The sequence below is a fragment of the Mobula hypostoma genome, chromosome 15 (genome assembly GCF_963921235.1).
Source record: "Mobula hypostoma chromosome 15, sMobHyp1.1, whole genome shotgun sequence".
In the NCBI taxonomy this organism is placed as follows: Eukaryota; Metazoa; Chordata; class Chondrichthyes; order Myliobatiformes; family Myliobatidae; genus Mobula; species Mobula hypostoma.
Window position 1 is genome coordinate 62,001,475 of NC_086111.1, and position 19,873 is coordinate 62,021,347.

A 19,873-nucleotide genomic window follows, 5' to 3' on the forward strand; every position below is an offset into this window, starting at 1 on the left:
GAGCAGCAATGTCTGGAGTTTCTGTGAAAAATGAGGGAAGACAAATATATTCCAAATAAGAAGAAATTTTTGAATGGAAGAAGGACGCTACTTTGGCTGACAAGTGAAGTCAGAGCCAAAGTAAAAGCAAAAGAGAGGGCTTACAAAGAAGCCAAAGCTGGTGGGACGATAGAGGATTGGGGAACTTTTAAAAACTTGCAGAAGGAAACTAAGAAGGTCATTATGAAAGGAAGCTGGCGACTAATATCAAAGAAGATACTAAAAGCTTTTTTAAGTATATAAAGGGTAAAAGAGAATTGAGGATAGATATAGGACCAATAGAAAATGATGCTGGAGATATTTTAATGAGAGATGCACAGATGACAGAGGAACTGAATGCATATTTTGCATCAGTCTTCACAGTGGAAGACAATATGGAAGACAATATGGAAGACAATAAGACAAGTGGAAGGCAGTATGCTGGACATTCAAGAGTGTCAGGGAAGTGAAGTATGTGCAGTGAAAATTACAACTGATAAGGTGCTCAGGAAGCTTAATGGTCTGAGGGTGGATAAATCTCCTGGACCTGATGAAATGCACCTTTGGGTTCTGAAGGAAGTAGCTGGAGAGATTGCGGAGGCATTAACAATGATCTTTCAAGAATCGATAGATTCTGGCATTGTACCAGGTGACTGGAAAATTGCAAATATTACTCCGCAATTTAAGAAGGATGGGAGGCAGCAGAAAGGAAACTATAGACCTGTTAGCCTGACATCAGTAGTTGGGAAGTTGTTGGAATTGATTGTTAGGGATAAGATTATGGAGTACCTGGAGGCACATGACAAGATAGGCCGAAGCCAGCATGGTTTCCTGAAAGGAAAATCCTGTCTGACTGCAACTTTTTGAGGAAATTACAAGCAGAATAGACAAAGGAGATGCAGTAGATGTGGAGTTCTTGGACCACAATTGGAGTACTGTGTGCAGTTTTGGGCTCCTTATTTTAGAAAGGATATACTGACATTGGAGAGGTCTCAGAGAAGATTCACGAGAATGATCCCAGGAATGAAAGCGTTACCATTTGAGGAACATCTGGCAGCTCTTGGGCTGTATTCCCTGGAGTTCAGGAGAATGAGGGGGGAATCTCAGAAGCATTCTGAATGTTAAAAGGCCTGAACAGATTAGATATGGCAAAGTTATTTCCCATGGTAGGGGAATCTAGGACAAGAAGGCATGACTTCAGGATTGAAGGACGTCTATTTAGAACAGAGATGTGGAGAAATTACTTTAGTCAGAGGGTGGTAAATCTGTGGAATTTGTTGCCATGTGCGGCTGTGGAGGCCAAGTCATTGGGTGTATTTAAGGCAGAGATAGATAGGTTCTTAATTAGCCAGGGCATCAAAGGATATGGGGAGAAGGCAGGGCAGTGGGATGACTGGGAAGACATGGATCAACCCATGATTGAATGGTGGAGCAGACTCGACGGGCTGAATGGTCTACTTATGCTCCTATATCCTATGGTCTTATCTTAGAAAGGAAGAGGGAAGAAGCCAGAATAAGAAGGTGGGAGGTGGGGAGGTGAACAAGCTTGAAGGTGATGGGTGAAGCCAGGTGGGTGGGGTAAGGGGGATGAAGTAAGAAGCTAGCAGGTGATAGGTGGAAAAGATAAAGGGCTGGAGAAGAAGGAATCTGATAGGAGAGGAGAGTGAACTATAGGAAAAAGGGAAGATGGAGGGGCATCGGGGAGAGGTAATAGGTATGTGAGGAGAAGAGAAGAGGTAAGAAGGGGCCAGAGAGGGAATTGAAGAAGGGGGAGGAGCAAGAGGGAAAAATTACTGGAAGTTGGAGAAGTCAATGTTCATGCAATCAAGTAGGAGGCTTGATGTGTGAGGTTTTACTCCTCCAGCCTGAGAGTGGCCTCATTGTGGCAGAAGAGAAGGCCATGGACCAACATGTTGGAATGAGAATGGGGATGGGAATTAAAATGGTTGGCCACCGGGAACTCCTGCTTTCTGCAGATGGAGCAAAGATACTCGACAAAGACCGCATGGGAGCACATGATAGATGGTTGTATAGCAGCTGGTGCATATCACGTCCTGACTAGGCAAACACTGACACTAGACAGACAATCTCTGAAGAGCATAGATAATGACTAGAGTCACCTGTCTTGTAAAGACATTGTCCAGAAGAAGGCAAAAGTAGACCACTTCTGTAGAAAAACTTGTCAAGAACAATCATGGTCAAGACCATGATCATCCATCATATGACACAGCAGACAATCAATGAATGAATGCTTTCTGCATACAACCTTGAAATTCCAATTATTGCAGATAGAGTGTGCACAGATATTGACAGTATAATGTTGCGTACAGGAGTGTGTTGAACAGATTATGCAATCAAACAGCTTACAGTCATTTAGCTGATTTGAAAATTCTTGTCAGTAGTATCAGTTTCAGTATCTATTTTTGTCCTGGAGACATATTACAAACATCATGTCAGCATTGGATATTCTCTTGGTTATAACATCATTGCTCTCTCATGCAAAGAGACCTTGTGCTCAGGAGTTTATCTTTGCTAATTAATGGTTAACCTTATTGTAGCATGACTGAATGAAAGGCATAGCTAAATTATTCTGTAGAACTCCTGTTATACTCCCTTACTTGTGCTCCACAGCCTTTGCAATTGAAACCCTCTGTTAGTCAGGGTCGACCACGGGTGTTCCATCCAGCTCTCTGTGTGATGTACAAGTCAGTACATGAGCCAGGACAGTATAATACGGAAAGCAGTTGTTCCCCATGTAGTGGGCTCTCCACACAGCAGATGCCAAATGACAGAGACTGATACAGTTTGGCACCAACAGCGTCGCAAGAGTTGCCAGTCAGCGTTGAACTCAACAAGTGATTGCCTTAGGGACTCCAGCACGAGATTTTTCCTCAAGGTTTGCTCCCAAAGTCTTCTCCGTGTGTGGGTATTGCCGCATGGCAGTGGTAGTTTGAGATCAGAGTTTTCCTTCTCCTTGATGAGCTGCCAACTACAGCTGATGAGCTCCATTGTCCCACAGTGACTGGTTTTAAGGCACCAGTAACCCTTCTTTTCCCCTTCTCCTGTCAATAGAAACGGGTTCACTGGGCTTAGAAGCTAAGCCACATGTGAAGGCAAGGAGCTGGAATTGCTTGTTAGAGGTTATTTGAGACACACAACATTGGAAGCACTTAACAGATAGTGGGAGCTTATCCCCTCTACCACCCCTGGCTATATCGGCCTTAAGGAACGTAATAGCCCTTTGTAACAAAGTTCAAGATATCATTTATTTCCAATTGCTTGTCAGACCTGAATGTTTACACCAATTCCAGTCTGTACTGGAACAGTTGTTCCAGTTTCTCTATTTTTCTATTGTTTCGGCTCAACTGCACCGTGTTCAATTAGGAGTGTCGACTAGATCATCTATCTCAGTTCTTCCCGAGTTCCCCATTGTCACCAAAGCCAGTCCTCAACCAGTTCAATTCCCTCCAGCTGACAGCAAGAGCACTGGGCCAGTAGACCAGAAGTCATCAATATCCTGGAGCTGTCACTGTGCCGAAACTCAAGTGACCACCCAAATGAATACTGTGGCTGAGTCGGTCAGAGTCCGAATAACCTGCAGTGAGTGATTCAACCTCTGATGCCCCAAGGCATTTTTATCGTCCGGAAGGCACAAGCCAAAGTGCAATAGAAGACTATTTGCCTTAATGACCTCTGGTTATTCAAACAAAAAGCAGAAAAATAGGAACATAGAAAAGCCTGCTCTCCAGGACTGTCTGAGCCAATCCGTTCCCGTACAGTTGCAACACCGGCATCAATTTTCAACGTAGATCATAGTCACAAAAAGTAAGTCAAATCCACTCCACCTAATCATTGTCCAATCTCTCCCCTCTAAATCATTTGCAAAGTGATGAAAGCTGTCATCAAGGGTGCTATCAAGTGGTGCTTACTTATTAATAACTTGCTCTTCTGTGACCAGTTTGGATTTTTCCAAAGCCACTCAACTCCAAACCTCATCACGGTCCTGATCCAAAAATACTGCAGAGCAGTTGGCTGAATTCCAAAGGAGTGGTGGGAGTGACTGCCACTGAGAGAATGGCAGTGTTTTATGGTGCGTGGCATCAGCAAGCCCTGGGCTAACTCAAGTCAATGATGGTGGTAATTGTTGAAGGTCAATCATTCCTACTCAGGATGTTACTGCAGTAGTTCCTCAGGGCAGAGTCCTAGATCAAACCATCTTTTGCTGCGTCCTTCCTTTTGAAGATGTCCAATTCCTGTTATAACTCATCAACAAATGAAGAAGTCCATACCTGCACAGATACAACATTCGGGCTTGGTATATGAGGTGGCAATTACCAGCGACTGATCAAGACTGCCAGACAATGACCAACAAGAGAGAGTCTAGACACCAAACATTGAAGATCAGTGACATGACCACCTCCTTCATCGTTAACTGGGGCCACCAGTATCCAGAACCTCAACTGAGCAGCCATATCAATATTGTGGCTGTAAGTAGGTCAGAGTCTGGGAAACCTACAATGAGTGACTCAACTGCTGATGGCCCAGAGCTTTTATTTTCAATCTTCCAGAAGTTACAAGTCACAAGTGTGATAGAACACTATTTGATTGGGCGAGCTTTAATTAATCAAAACAAAAACAGGAAAATGGAAACAGAAAAGCAGGGCAAGGTTAGGCACCTGGTCTTTCTCCTTACCTACTCATGGCTGATAATCCTCTTCACTATCCTGCCCTTGCCTTCTCCCCAATATTGTTTGTTATGCTTTCTAAATTCAGAACATTAGACTAATTCAAAGGAAGACACTGGAGTCTGAAATGTGGGTCTAACTTTGAGTTTACTTTAAGTGAGGCGCGTTCGTATCATGTGGTGGCATGATGACGTATGCAATTAAAGTATTTTTACATGCAAGCCATCATTAATTATTTAAATGAAAAGGAATGCTTAATCAACCAATAGATACGCAAGATTGCTCAAGTATTACCTAAATATTCAATACACAACATGCTTCGCTCTCCTTAGCATAACAAGACATACTTGCATTCTTCTTGAATATATTTCATGTTGAACATGGGGTGCACAGTGCCACAGCTGTTTGGTTGGTTAATTAGCTGCTTTGGATGGTATGGTATCATAGTACTTAGTGCAATGCTTCACAGCACCAGTGATTAGTGTTCAATTCCCACCATTGTCAAAGAGAGTTTGTACGGTCTGCCCGTGACCGCATGGATTTCCCATGGGTGCTCTGGTCTCCTCCCACGTTCCAAGGGCGTACGGGTTAGGGTCAGTGAGTTGTGGGCATGCAATGTTGGTGCCAGATGTATAGTGATACGTGTGGGCTGCCTCCTACATGTCCAGACATCCCACCCTGCAAAAACTCATTTCAGGGAGGTAGCACCATCAATTTGCGGGAGACTCCCGGAACTTCCGGGAGAGGTGGGATGTCTGCAATAGAGTAGCTCCTTAGCAGCTAGCCAGCTGGTTTAAATAATGTTAGCTATGCTAATGAATGAATGACACCTGTTAAACTCACCTCAACATGTCTTTTACAGTCTTAACCCACCATGGGCAATAGAAAAGTCACTGTTGCAAACAGTGCAGCGAGCAACACTGTCATTATTTTTGACCCCTATTAGGCAGGGGTACACTTTAGGGTAGTCTGGGGTGACGTACGTTTTATATTTTCTGTTTTTGGAACAAGGTCTGCCATGGCGCGCTCTCGCTCTCTCTCATGCTCGTGCTCTCTCTCTCTCTCTCACGTGGTCGCTCGCACGCTCTCTCGCTCTCTTGTTCACGCGCTCTCGCTCTCTCTCGCGCTCTCGCTTGCTTGCTCTTGCTCTCCCTCGCGCGCACTCTCTCTCTCGTGGTCACTCGCTCGCTCACTCTCAAAAAAATTGATTTCCATGATATTGTATATAATTTGCGGGCATCAGGGAGCCACTATTAATATGCGGGAGACTCCCGAAACTTCCGGGAGAGGTGAGATGTCTGCATGTCCTCGGACTGCATTAGTCGTTGATGCATAATGATGCAGTTCATTGCATGTTTCAATGCTTTGATGTACGTGTGACAATTAATTCTAAGCTTTAAATTGCCCCCTGTATGTAGCTGAGAACATGGAGAGAATAAAACACGGTTAATATTGGAATAGTGTAAATAGGTGTTTGTTGAGCAGTATTGACACAGGAGGCAAAAGGCCTGAACCCATGTGTGTGCCTCAACTGCCTTCTGTGTGACAGAATTTCACAAGTTCACCATGCTCTGGGTGAAGACATTTCTTCCAGTCTCAGTTCCAAATGACATATCTTTATCCTTGAGGCTGTGACCGCTGGTTCTGAACCTTTCAATGCTCGCCTATCCTCCCAGTATTTAGTCTATTAGTTCCTGTTAGAAACTTACAGATAGATGTGAGATCTCTTTTGAAATTTCCACACGTCATTGAATACAAGCCTAAACCTTCACTGTACCTCCTCCATAGCAAGATCGTCCTTCCTCAGATAAGGAGACCAAAACTACGGCGCGATGTCCCAGCCAGCTGCAGCAAGCTGTCCTTGTTCCTGTACGTAAATCATTGAGTAGTGAAGGTCAACATACGATTTGTTTTCTCAACTGCTTGCAGCACCTGTACTACAAGTTCATTTTGTTCTCAGGGTATTTAGTGATTATGTGGCTTCCGCTACATTATTGAGACTCGTTGTAAATTGAGATCTCTTCATCAAGCACCTCTGCACCATCTGCCACAAGCGAGACTTCCAGATGGCCAAGCATTTTAATTCCTGTTCCAATTCCCATTCTCCTTCTGACATGTTGATCCCTGGTCTCCTCTTGTGACAAGATGAGGACACCCTCAGGGTGGAGCAGCAACACCTTATATCATGATCATAATAAATGGCGGTGCAGGCTCGAAGGGCCGAATGGCCTACTCCTGCACCTATTTTCTATGTTTCTATGTTTCTATACCATCTGAGAAGCCTCCAACCTGATGGCATGAATATCAATTTTCACCTTCTGGTGAACAAAATTGTCCCCCCCTCGTCTATTCCCCACTCTGACCTTTTACTTCTTCTGACCTGCCAATCACTTCCCCATGGGTCCCCTGCCCCTTCCTTTTCTCCTATGGTCCACCCTTCTCTCCGCTCAAGCCCTTGACCTTCCCCACACACCTGGTTTCAAGTGTCATCTTCTAGCCAGCCTCTTTTCCTGCCCCCCAACCTTTTAATTCAGCCATATACACCCCCCCCCATTCCCCAGTACCGAAGAAGGGCCTCGGCCTGAAATGTCAACTGTTGCCTCTTTTCCATAGATGCTGCCTAACCTGCTGAGTTCCACCAGCATGTTGTGTGTGTGGTTAGGGATTATGATGCCCAGGTGCTGGAAAATTAATAAGTAAAACAAAATAAACAACATAACTTCACATTTCTATAATTACACTCTGCCTTCTTTCTGCCCAATTACTCGTGCATATCATTTTACGGTCTCCTCATAGCTCGACTACCTTTGTGTCATTTGATGTCCTGTGCAGCAGAGCATTCTAACTATCTGCATCACCGTCCGGTATAGGGGTGGGTTACTGCACGGGATTGAAATAAGCTGCAGAAATTTGTGAACTCAGTCAGTTCAATCATGAGCACTAACCTCCCCAGTATCTAGGACATTTTCAAACAGTGATGCCTGAAAAAGGCAGCATCCATCTATAAGGCCCTCCATCACCCAGGACATTCCTTGTTCTCATTGCTAACATCAGGAAGGAGATACAGGAGCCTGAAGACACACACTCAACAATTCCAGAACAGCTTCTTCCCTTCTGCCGTCCAATTTCTGAATGGACATTGAACCCATGGGCACTATCTCACTACTTTTTTATTTCTATTTTTAGCACTACCTTATTTAATATAACCATTTTATATATATATCAGAATCAGAATCAGGTTTATTATCACCAGCATGTGTCGTAAAATTTGTTAACTTAGAAGCAGCAGTTCAATGCAATACATAATATAGAAGATTAAAAATAATAACAATAAATAAATAAATTGCAGTGTACATATAAGAAGCTTATGAGAGGGAAAAGACCAAGTACTCTGAACTGGCAACTGAAGCTGCCCAGAATGGCTGGAAGACCAAGATTTTCCCTGTAAAAGTGGGATGCAGGGGATTCGTTGCTACATCTACGACCAGTCTATTGAAGAAGATAGGGGTGAGGGGTCACTCCCTCCAACAAGCAATCAAATCCTTGTCAAACGCAGCAGAAGAAAGCAGCAATTGGATTTGGATTAAAAGGAAAGACAACAACTGGGCTGCAAGATGAAGACAGGAGGGTATGGAACTGAGGGGGTGTATCTGGGACGCCAGGTAGCACCGTTGAGCCCTCTGGAGATGTCGTAGGCTTATCAACGAAACGTCAAAGAAGGAGGGTGCCCACCTGATGACCCCGATGATGTACCTACCCTCCCTCCTTGTCGCCACTCCAAACCCACTGCCAACATCAAGAGTGCCGACTTACCATAGGGATTGAAACATCAAGTCCTAGTAGCTCTACTATTGAGTAGATTAAAATCATGCAAAAAACAGAAATAATATATATTAAAAAAGTGAAGCAGTGTTTAAGGGTTCAATGTCCATTTAGGAATTGGGTGGCAGAGGGGAAGAAGCTGTTCCTGAATTGCTGAGTGCGTGCCTTCAGGTTTCTGTACCACCTACCTGATGTTAGCAATGAGAACAAGGAATGTTCTGGGTGCTGGAGGTCCTTAATAATGGATGCTGCCTTCCTGAGACACCACTCCTTGAAGATGTCTTGGGTACTTTGTAGGCTAGTACCCAAGATGGAGCCAACTAAATTTACAACCTTCTGCAGCTTATTTCAGTTTTGTGCAGTAGACCCTACCCCATACCAGAGAGTGATGCAGCCTGTCAGAATGCTCTCCATGGTACATCTACAGAAGTTTTTGTGCGGTTTTGTTGACATACCAAATCTCTTAAAACTCCTACTGAAGTATAGTCGCTGTCTTGCCTTCTTTATAACTGCATCGATATGTTGGGACCAGGTTAGACCCTCAGAGATCTTGACACTGAGAAACTTGAAACTGCTGTATTTGTATTTAATTCACAGTTATTATTATATATTGGAATGTACTGCTGCCACATAACAACAAATTTCACAACATGTGGCTGATTCTGATTTCACTTTGCATTACCAGCAGATTTCATTCTACATTCTTACTTAATTCATGAGCAGAATGTGTGATTTGCTCTGAGTATATTACTGACCTCTATTGAAGCAGCCTGCCAACCTGAAAAAGACATAATTCCTCTTCAGTCTACCTTAATGTTATCCCCTAGCAAGCAAGATTGCACTTTATGTAATGATTTTTTATGTGGTAGCCGTTCAAATGCCTTTGGAAATCCAGATACACCTCTTGGTCTGCCATCTTTATACTTGTGACATCCTCAAAAAAAATGCCTGCACATTTGGTCGAACACTATTCTTCATAAAACCACACCAGTTTTAAGTGGACATTGAATGCATTCATGTAGATCCCACTTGTGTCATGTTTTGAGATAACCTAATGCATGGAGATATCTTGGTATCCAGGATGCAGTGCATTTCTGGACAGCTTCCAATGGCGTGCACTCCACGTTTGGACATTCAGCTGCATATGTTCGTTACACAAGTGGTACAGGTCACTCAGGGTGGATAAAGCACTGCCCACACAATGAGCATGCCACAGCCAATAGCGCGGCCCTCTGACTGCGGTCTCCCTCAGGACACCAATCTCTCTGCTCTACCAGGAAATCCATCACGGTACCACTAGCCCTGATGCCCCTACTCAAACCTTAAGTTCCTGAATGGTTTCCCCCAACAACCACAATGGCAAACGCATGAACAAAAATCCTTGTAACCTATTCAGCATCCATGGTAGGTTCTGATGTGCATCGATAATTTGCCATTCTTGTAGATTCTGAAATTTCTTAGAAATCCTACATCAAGCTATTTAAATCTAACAAAAGTAGTTTGATTGAATAAAGAGAGGCTGGTTTTACACCGGGGTCCTTGGAAAAAAAGTGTATCTTGTTTTCACAAAGAGAATTGGCAGACTGACAGCTCTATGAATAATGGAAAGAAGGGTCAAAATTGTTCTCTTCCTCTCCCCTGCGCATAGTCCTCACATTTCACCCATTTGGTCTTTAGAGAATCAAGGTCCCACTGTGAATTAGTTGAAACAGATAGAACATAGAACAGTACAGCACAGTACAGCCAATGACATGGTGCCAACCCTTCAACTTACTCCAAGATTCATTTAACCCTTGCCTCCCACATAGCCCTTCATTTTCTTTCATGTATGTGCCTGTCTAAGAGTCTCTAAAGTTTCTTAATGTACCTGCCTCTACCACCACCCCTGACAGGGAGTTGCACTTGTTCTGCATTTAACATGCACTTCCCGCTCTCTGAGTAAGAAACTTTCCTCTGATATCCCTCCTTTCCTTTCACCTGATCAAATTAAATGTATGTCCTCTCATATTAACCATTGTTGCCTTGGGGAAAAAAGGTGCTGGCTGTCCACGTGGAAATGTTTATGTGAATCAAAATGTAACTTGCTAACAGTAAATGGTGGACGAATACTTAAACACAGATTCATTTTACCTTTCACAAACATGAGAAAATCTGCAGATGCTGGAGATCCAAAGCAACACACACCAGAATGCTGGAGGATCTCAGCAGACCGGGCAGCATCTTTGGAAAAGAGTGAACAGTCGACGTCTCAGGCCGGGACCCTTCATCGGGACTGGAAAGTAAGACGGTGGGGGGAGGGGAGGAAGAAGTGCAAGGTGGCGGGTGATAGGTGAAACTGGGAGAGGGGCAGGGGGTGAAGTAAAGAGCTGGGCAGTTGATTGGTGAAAGGGATCGTGGGCTGGAGGAGGAGGAATCTGATAGAAGAGGGTAGAAGGGAAGGGGGAGGAGCCTCCAGAGGGAGGTGATGGGCAGGTAAGGAGATCAAGTGAGAGAGGGAAACAGGAATGGGGAATGGTGAAAGGGGATGGGGTGCAATTACTAGAAGTTTGGGAAATCAGTGTTCATGCTATCAGGTTGGAGACTACCCAGATGGAATATAAGGTATTGCTCCTCCAACCGGAGAATGGCCTCATCGCGGCAGTAGAGGAAGGCATGGACTGACATGTCAGAGTGGGAATGGGGAGTGGAATTGAAATGGGTGGCCACTGGGAGATCCCACTTTTTCTGGCAGACGGAGCATAGGTGCTCAGTGAAGCGGTCTCCCAGACTACGTCAGGTCTCACGGGTTTGCAGGAGGCCACACCAGAAGCAGTGGATAGAGTAGATGACCCCAACAGACTCGCAGGTGAAGTGTCACCTCACCTGGAAGGACTGTTTGAGATTCTGAACGGTAGTGAGGGAGGAGGTGTAGGGGCAAGTATCAGTTGTTCCAAGGTTCAAACCTGACCTCAGGTGCTGACTATGTGGAGTTTGCATGCTCTCTTTGTAATCAAGTTTTTGTCTGGGAGTTCCAGTTTCAAAGTTCAAAGTTCAAGTACATTTATTATCAAAGTATGAATATATTATACAACCTTGAGATACATCTCCTTACAGGCAGCCATGAAACAAAGAAACCCAAGAGGACCCATAAAAAAAGAAAACCGTGGAACACCCAATATGCAGAAAAAAATTCATGCAAACAATAAATAAAAACAAATTGTGTTCTGAATTGAAGTCCACAGAGTCTGTCCACAGACCCTTTTCCCAAAAAAAAACGTGCAGAGGTCGGTATACAGGTCACTGTAAATTGTCCGTTTTGGAGGGAATTTAGGATTAATATAGGATTTATGTAAATGAGGGGGGTGGGGTCTCATGGTTGGCTCAGACTCTTAATTGAAAGGATTTTATTGCTCTATGACCCTTTGACCATAACGGTGACAGTATACATTGGATAAGGATCTTCTAAAATTTCCCAGATTCTGTAATAGTTGACAGGAGGTTGGTAAATACCGCTTGATATAAAATAATACAGAGAACTTCGAATTAGATGGCCTACAATACGTTGCCAGCAAACTCCTAGAATTTGTATTCTGGGAGTTAGACAAAGGTCTTGAGAAATCATCATATGATCAGCAAGAATTGCTGCCAAGCATGGTGTCTAGGGAGCGAGGCCACAGTGAGGGGTTCATGATTTGGTGACGGATGTGCCTTACTCATTATTGGAAGCTGCTCTGAATATCTATCTGCCTCTGTGTATTGCACCATCACTGGCCATTTCACAGCTGGAAACTACACCAACCCGTTCCGTGTGTGTTTAGAAATTCAAGAATGACTGAATCCTTAAGCGCTTTAAAAGCAGAATCCTACTTTTAACTCTCATTTCTTTACCAATAGCTTCCGGTGGTCTTTGGGAGCAAAATACCCTTTCCAGTAAATCTAAAGGTCCCTAACCACCCGAGACATGCCCTCTTCTCATTACTATCATCGGGGAGCAGGTACAGGAACCTGTAAACCCACACTCTATATTTCAGGAAGAGCTTTTTTATTTATATATTGAGGTACAGCAAGGAATAGGCCCTTCGAGCTGTGTTGCCTAACAATCCTAATTCTTAATTCCAGCCTAATCACGGGACAATTTACTATGGCCGATTAACCCACTAACTGGTACGTCATTGGACTGTGGGAGGAAACCCGAGCGTTCGGAGCAAACTCTCAAGGTCACGGGGAGGACATACAAATTCCGTACAGACAATGATGGGAACTGAACCTGGGTCACTGATGCAGTAGAGCACTGTGCTACCAAGCCGTCCTTCCGTCGTCAGATTTCCAAAAGGTCCGTGAATACCGCCTCATTATCCCTTGTTTTCGCGATTTATTTCGTAATTTGTCACTTTATGTCTTTGCACAGTACTGCTGGCAGAAAAAAAAACAACAAATTTCACGTTATATAAGACTGATTCGGATTCTCTTGCAAATGAAAGGTAAATGAGGACTAAGATTTTTTTTAAAAATTGTCTCCATTCACCAGTTTCTACTTGTGTCCCTGGCTAATGGACTAGCTACAACTAACAAATCTTCATCACATTCTCCCAGAAAGACCACTAATTTGGTTTGGACACACTTGGCGTTCTGGTTGCCCCATTCCAGAAAGGATGTGGAGGCTTTGGAAAGTATGCAGAAGAGGTTCACCAGAATGTTGCTTGGATGAAGAGGTGTTAACTACAAGGAGAGGTTTGACAAACTTAGATAGTTTTCTCTGGAGCAGTGGATTCTGAAGGCAGACCTGACAGAAGTTCATAACACTACGGGAGGCATAGATAGGGTTGACAGAGAGAATGTTTTACCCCAGAATAGAAATTCTAGTATTATAAGGTTCATTGAAACCCATCGAATGTTGAAAGGCCAAGATAGAGTGGATGTGGAGAGGATGTTTCCTATAGTGAAGGATTCTACAACCAGAGGACACAGCCTCAAAGTAGAGGGGCATCCATTTAGAACAGAGATGAAGAGGAATTTCTTTAGCCAGAGGGTGGTGCATCTGTGTAGTTCTTGTCATGGGCAGATGTGAAGGCCATGTCATTGGGTATATTTAAAGTGGGGGTTGATAGGCTCTTGATTCGTCTGCGCATCAAAGGTTTTGGGGAGAAGGCAGGAGAATGAGGTTGAGAGAAATTATAAATCAGCCATGAAGGAATGGAGAGTGACGTAGTTAATTCAGAAACAAAGGTTCTGAACTTAAAGAGGGGTAACTTTGAAGGTATGAGACATGAATTAGCTAAGATAGACTGGCAAATGACACTTCAAGGATTGACGGTGGATATGCAATGGCAGGCATTTAAAGGTTGCATGGATGAACTACAACAATTGTTCATCCCAGTTTGGCAAAAGAATAAATCAAGGAAGGTAGTGCACCCGTGGCTGACAAGAGAAATTAGGGATAGTATCAATTCCAAAGAAGTAGCATACAAATTAGCCAGAGAAAGTGGCTCACCTGAGGACTGGGAGAAATTCAGAGTTCAGCAGAGGAGGACAAAGGGCTTAATTAGGAAGGGGAAAAAAGATTATGAGAGAAAACTGGCAGAGAACATAAAAACGGACTGTAAAAGCTTTTATAGATATGTAAAAAGGAAAAGACTGATAAAGACAAATGTAGGTCCCCTGCAAACAGAAACAGGTGAATTGATTATGGGGAGCAAGGACATGGCAGACCAATTGAATAATTACTTTGGTTCTGTCTTCACTAAGGAGGACATAAATAATCTTCCAGAAATAGTAAGGGACAGAGGGTCCAGTGAGATGGAGGAACTGAGCGAAATACATGTTAGTAGGGAAGTGGTGTTAGGTAAATTGAAGGGATTGAAGGCAGATAAATCCCCAGGGCCAGATGGTCTGCATCCCAGAGTGCTTAAGGAAGTGGCCCAAGAAATAGTGGATGCATTAGTGATAATTTTTCAAAACTCGTTAGATTCTGGACTAGTTCCTGAGGATTGGAGGGTGGCTAATGTAACCCCACTTTTTAAAAAAGGAGGGAGAGAGAAACCGGGGAATTATAGGCCGGTTAGCCTAACGTCGGTGGTGGGGAAACTGCTGGAGTCAGTTATCAAGGATGTGATAACAGCACATTTGGAAAGCGGTGAAATGATCGGACAAAGTCAGCATGGATTTGTGAAAGGAAAATCATGTCTGACGAATCTCATAGAATTTTTTGAGGATGTAACTAGTAGAGTGGATAGGGGAGAACCAGTGGATGTGGTATATTTGGATTTTCAAAAGGCTTTTGACAAGGTCCCACACAGGAGATTAGTGTGCAAACTTAAAGCACATGGTATTGGGGGTAAGGTATTGGTGTGGGTGGAGAATTGGTTAGCAGACAGGAAGCAAAGAGTGGGAATAAACGGGACCTTTTCAGAATGGCAGGCGGTGACTAGTGGGGTACCGCAAGGCTCAGTGCTGGGACCCCAGTTGTTTACAATATATATTAATGACTTGGATGAGGGAATTAAATGCAGCATCTCCAAGTTTGCGGATGACACGAAGCTGGGTGGCAGTGTTAGCAGTGAGGAGGATGCTAAGAGGATGCAGGGTGACTTGGATAGGTTGGGTGAGTGGGCAAACTCATGGCAGATGCAATTTAATGTGGATAAATGTGAAGTTATCCACTTTGGTGGCAAAAATAGGAAAACAGATTATTATCTGAATGGTGGCCGATTAGGAAAAGGGGAGGTGCAACGAGACCTGGGTGTCATTATACACCAGTCATTGAAAGTGGGCATGCAGGTACAGCAGGCGGTGAAAAAGGCGAACGGTATGCTGGCATTTATAGCGAGAGGATTCGAGTACAGGAGCAGGGAGGTACTACTGCAGTTGTACAAGGCCTTGGTGAGACCACACCTGGAGTATTGTGTGCAGTTTTGGTCCCCTAATCTGAGGAAAGACATCCTTGCCATAGAGGGAGTACAAAGAAGGTTCACCAGATTGATTCCTGGGATGGCAGGTCTTTCATATGAAGAAAGACTGGATGAACTGGGCTTGTACTCGTTGGAATTTAGAAGATTGAGGGGGGATCTGATTGAAACGTATAAGATCCTAAAGGGATTGGACAGGCTAGATGCGGGAAGATTGTTCCCGATGTTGGGGAGGTCTAGAACGAGGGGTCACAGTTTGAGGATAGAGGGGAAGCCTTTTAGGACCGAGGTTAGGAAAAACTTCTTCACACAGAGAGTGGTGAATCTGTGGAATTCTCTGCCACAGCAAACTGTTGAGGCCAGTTCATTAGCTATGTTTAAAAGGAAGTTAGATATGGCCCTTGTGGCTACAGGGGTCACGGGGTATGGAGGGAAGGCTGGGTTCTGAGTTGGATGATCAGCCATGATCATAATAAATGGCGGTGCAGGCTCGAAGGGCCGAATGGCCTACTCCTGCACCTATTTTCTATGTTTCTATGTTTCTATGAATGGCAGCACAGACTTGATGGGCCGATTGGCCTAATTCTGCTCCTGTGTCTTGTGGTCTATTATCTTACAAGATATAGCTTTAAGTTGAAAGGAGGAAATTCTAAAGGAGATGTGGGGGCAAGTTTTCTACACAGAAAGTGTTAAACACCTCAGACTGTGGCTGCCAAGGGTGATGCACTGCAGGTGGTGGTAAATACAATAGACACATTTAAGAGGCTCTTAGATTGCCACAATAATGGGCAGAGTTTGGGGGAACATGGACATTTTGTAGGCAGAAGGGATTAGTTTACTGGGATTTTTAATTACTAGTTTGATTAGTTCAAAGATTCAAAAGTACACTTATCAAAGTATGTCTGCAGTATACAACCCTGAGATTTGTCTTCCCACAGACAGCCACGAAAACAAAGGAACACCATGGAACCCATTCAAAGAAAGAGTCAAACACCCAGTGCACAAATAAAGGACCAATTGAGCAAATGGCAGAAAACAAGTAAGTAACACACAGAATAACCACAGAGCCTGTGAAATGGTCTAGGAGTGTTCAGTTTAGTTCAGTTCAGTACAATTTAGCACTGTGCTGACCAGCTGGTGGCGCAGTGAGATCAGCGCCGGACTCCGGAGCAAAGGTTCCCGAGTTCGAATCCAGGTCGGGCCACCCCCGAGCACGCTTTCCATCCGTGCCGGGTTGAGTGTCGAGCTAGCCACTCCGCCTCGTAAAGAATACAAGGGTCGAGTCAGGAACGTTCATAACGTGAACCCGGTTAATCCTGACAGCACGCGCCAGACAAGAATGGCTGGATGTCTGGTACGACACGCTTAAAAAAAAAAGCACTGCGCTGTTCATTGGCTGCAGGCCGCAAAGCCAATCTGTATCAAGAGCACCCCAATCAAAATCATTAAAAAAAGCAGTGAAGAAAAGAGTAACCAGTCACTGCTGGTCGCATTGGTCACTGGCACAACATTGTGGGCTGAGGGGGCTGTTGCCAAACTTGCCTGTTCTCTGTTCTATATTTTGTGGCCTACGTTCAATGTTCTGTGAGTTTGGCCTGTGCGCTTTGAAATGTTTTGGAAGCTTTTGCCTGTTAATTAATCTTCAGGGAAGTCAGATTTCAGAATCATGGAAGGGAAGGGAATTAATAACAAAATCCCTTGTTAAATCATTACCTGCTACTGCACCTGGACTGCGGAAACTAGTTGAAAGAAAGAAACAAAAACTTTACTCCCTACCAGTAATAACATCCATAAATAACATTGGCACACTGGGATTTATAATGCTGGGAGTGACAAAACACCTCAGAATCTTGACCAGTAGTTCCCAACCTGAAGTTTATGGCCCTTGCTTAATGGTATTGGTCCATGGCATAAAAAAGGATCTAAACTGAAACTATTCCATCTGTCAACTGTGGACCTTGTTCAATTCTTGCAGTGCTGCAAATACTGCCTACGGTAAACATTGTACTTCTCAATACACTTTGTGGTGTACAAAGTTCAAAATAATCGCATGACCTCTTCGTAAGATGCAGAAGATCTCATTTCCTGTTGTGTAACAATGTTACCGACAATAAGCTAGAACTAAAAACAGCGTCAGACCTCACAACAGGATACGTGACCCCACCAGCAGAGGGGCAGGAAATACCATTAATCTTTCATGTTTATAAATATCTCTGATATTACACAGATTAGTTTTACCAGGGTTCATGCACCGTATGGGTTGGATCTGAGAATCAGGTCTGTTAGGTTTGTTACCGCTGATATATGTTGTGAAATTTGTCCGTTTTGTAGCAGCAGTCAAGAGCAAGATATAGAAAACTTACATAATAATAAAAAATAAGTATTGAAGAAGTGGAATAGTGAGTTCATGGACTGTTCAGAAATCTGCTGACAGAGGGGAAGAAGTTATTTCAACAAGGTTGGCTGTGGGTCTTCAGGCTCCTCTACCGCATCTCCAATGGTAATAAGGAGGAGAGGGCACTGTGAGGGTCCTCAGTCATGGATGCTGCCTTCTTGAGACACTGCCCTTTGGTGACTTTGATGTGCATTGATTGTGCCCGTGACGGCTGAGTCTGCAGTCCTCCGTAGCTTCTTCCATTCCTGTGCATTGGAGCCCCCATACCAGCTGGTGGTGAGACCAGCCAAGATTCAAGATGGTTTAACGTTATTTCCAGCTAAGGAGAACAAAATAATTGTTACTCCGGATCCGATGCAGCTCAAAAAGAAACACAATAAGATAAAGAACACAATAATAATAAAAAAAATATATAACTTCATAAGGGAGCTTATAGACATAGGTTGATTGTCTGTCCATAATGTAATGCTAGGCTCTGTTAGGCATGACTTGGTTCTACGCGGACAGAATCTCCCTATTGGAGGTGGAATCTGGGATTACATTAACAAAGGTTGGTGCACAGACTCATCTGTAGCTAGCAGTCACTGTTCTGAGGCAATTGGACATCTTACAATTAAATGCTGGCCACATTATCTGCTCATCACAACCGATCAGAATGCTCTCCACCACATATTTGTAGAAATTTGCTTGAGTCTTTGGTAACATACCAAATCTCCTTAAGCTCCTGTTGATGTCTAGCTGCTGACATGCCTACTTCATGATTACATCAATGTTTTGGGCCTAGGATAGGTCCTCTCAAACATTACCACTCAGGAGCTTGAAGCTGCTTACCTTTTCCACCTTTGGCACCAACCCACCCCCCCCCCCGCCCCCAAGGATGACAGGTTTGTGTTCTTACAACTTCCCCTTCCTGAAGTCCACAATCAGTTTTTCAGTCTTGCTGGCATTGAGTGCAAGGTTGCTACTGTGACATCACTCAACCAACTGCTCTGTCTCGATCCTGTACGCCTCCTCGTCACCGTCTGAGACTCTGACAACAACAGTGGTGCCACCTGCACAATTATAGATAGCATTTGAGCTGTGCTTAGTCATGAAAGTAGAGAGAGCAGAGTAGTCAGCTGAGTGGCTGTGACATGTATGAAATGATATTCAGTTATTTGTCCATCTCCAAGGCATTAGGGTCCTTCAAAGGAAAATCAAGATCAGAGAAAATGGAATGGGCAATGTTTTTGAATGCTTGCTGATAATAAATCAATGTTCTGATTCTGATGTCTGATGAATATATTTACATGGTTTGTTTCCTCCCCTTTATGTGACAGAATTATAAGGAAATGGCATTTTTTGAGAAACATTTTCCTATAAGTAGACCTTTATTTATTGTGGCACAACGCAGGAAAGGATATTTCCTCAGAGAAGAAAGGTTCTTGTAACTGCTGAAATAAAAGATGTAAATATTAGTCGAGGTTCTATAAGATGTAGTAACGGCTTCCCAGTGTGTTCTGAGAAAAAGATGTGTTATCACTCAGATTGGTTTTAAATTCCCGTCCCTCTTAACTTACTTTTGACAATCAGCTGAGTTGCAGATTTGCTCCAGCTGCATCTTCTCTGAGATCCCGGCCTCTGGCAAAAGCCGGAGCTGGGAGCAGAAGTGGAGCTGGGATAATAAGGGCTAGCCGCAGACATGGTGCTCTTTCCCAGGTTGTTGGTTAAAACATGTGAGAGGTCAACCCAGTGCATTCTGGGAAGAATGTTTAGCTTTCACCCAAATGAACAGACTGACATGTATACACTGCGTCTGCATAAGATGTCTGGAACATTTGGTATGATAACGTGCAAGCTGTACAGTAACAAACATAAACAGAATGAAAATCTAGGACATATTGTGTAAATTTTAAAAAACTACTTGGAGGAGGTTATCCAATTTACTGCTAATGAATAAAATGCCAAACATGCAACAGAAAACTGTATTTCCCCGAAGTCTAATCCTTAAGAGACGTGGGCAATAAACTGCATGCAAACACTCCTAGTGAAATCTAACATGCGGATTCTGAGAAGTTTTTGCTGGTAGG

The 19,873-nt window shown here is 43.7% G+C and overlaps 2 long non-coding RNA genes across 2 annotated transcripts in view; one reads left to right on the forward strand and one right to left on the reverse strand.

Moving 5' to 3' along the window:
• LOC134357113 (uncharacterized) overlaps positions 1–12,978 on the forward strand; it is a 46,836-nt gene extending 33,858 nt beyond the window's left edge. The window contains exons 2-3 of the long non-coding RNA XR_010020512.1: positions 12,624–12,837; positions 12,913–12,978. This is a non-coding gene — a long non-coding RNA (uncharacterized LOC134357113). The remainder of the gene's footprint in view (positions 1–12,623; positions 12,838–12,912) is intronic.
• Positions 12,767–19,445, reverse strand: LOC134357114 (uncharacterized). The gene is made up of 3 exons (XR_010020513.1): positions 19,364–19,445; positions 17,773–18,123; positions 12,767–12,917 (listed from the first exon to the last, which is right to left on the reverse strand). It is a non-coding gene; the product is annotated as an uncharacterized LOC134357114 (long non-coding RNA).
• Between the last annotated feature and the right edge of the window lie 428 nt (positions 19,446–19,873).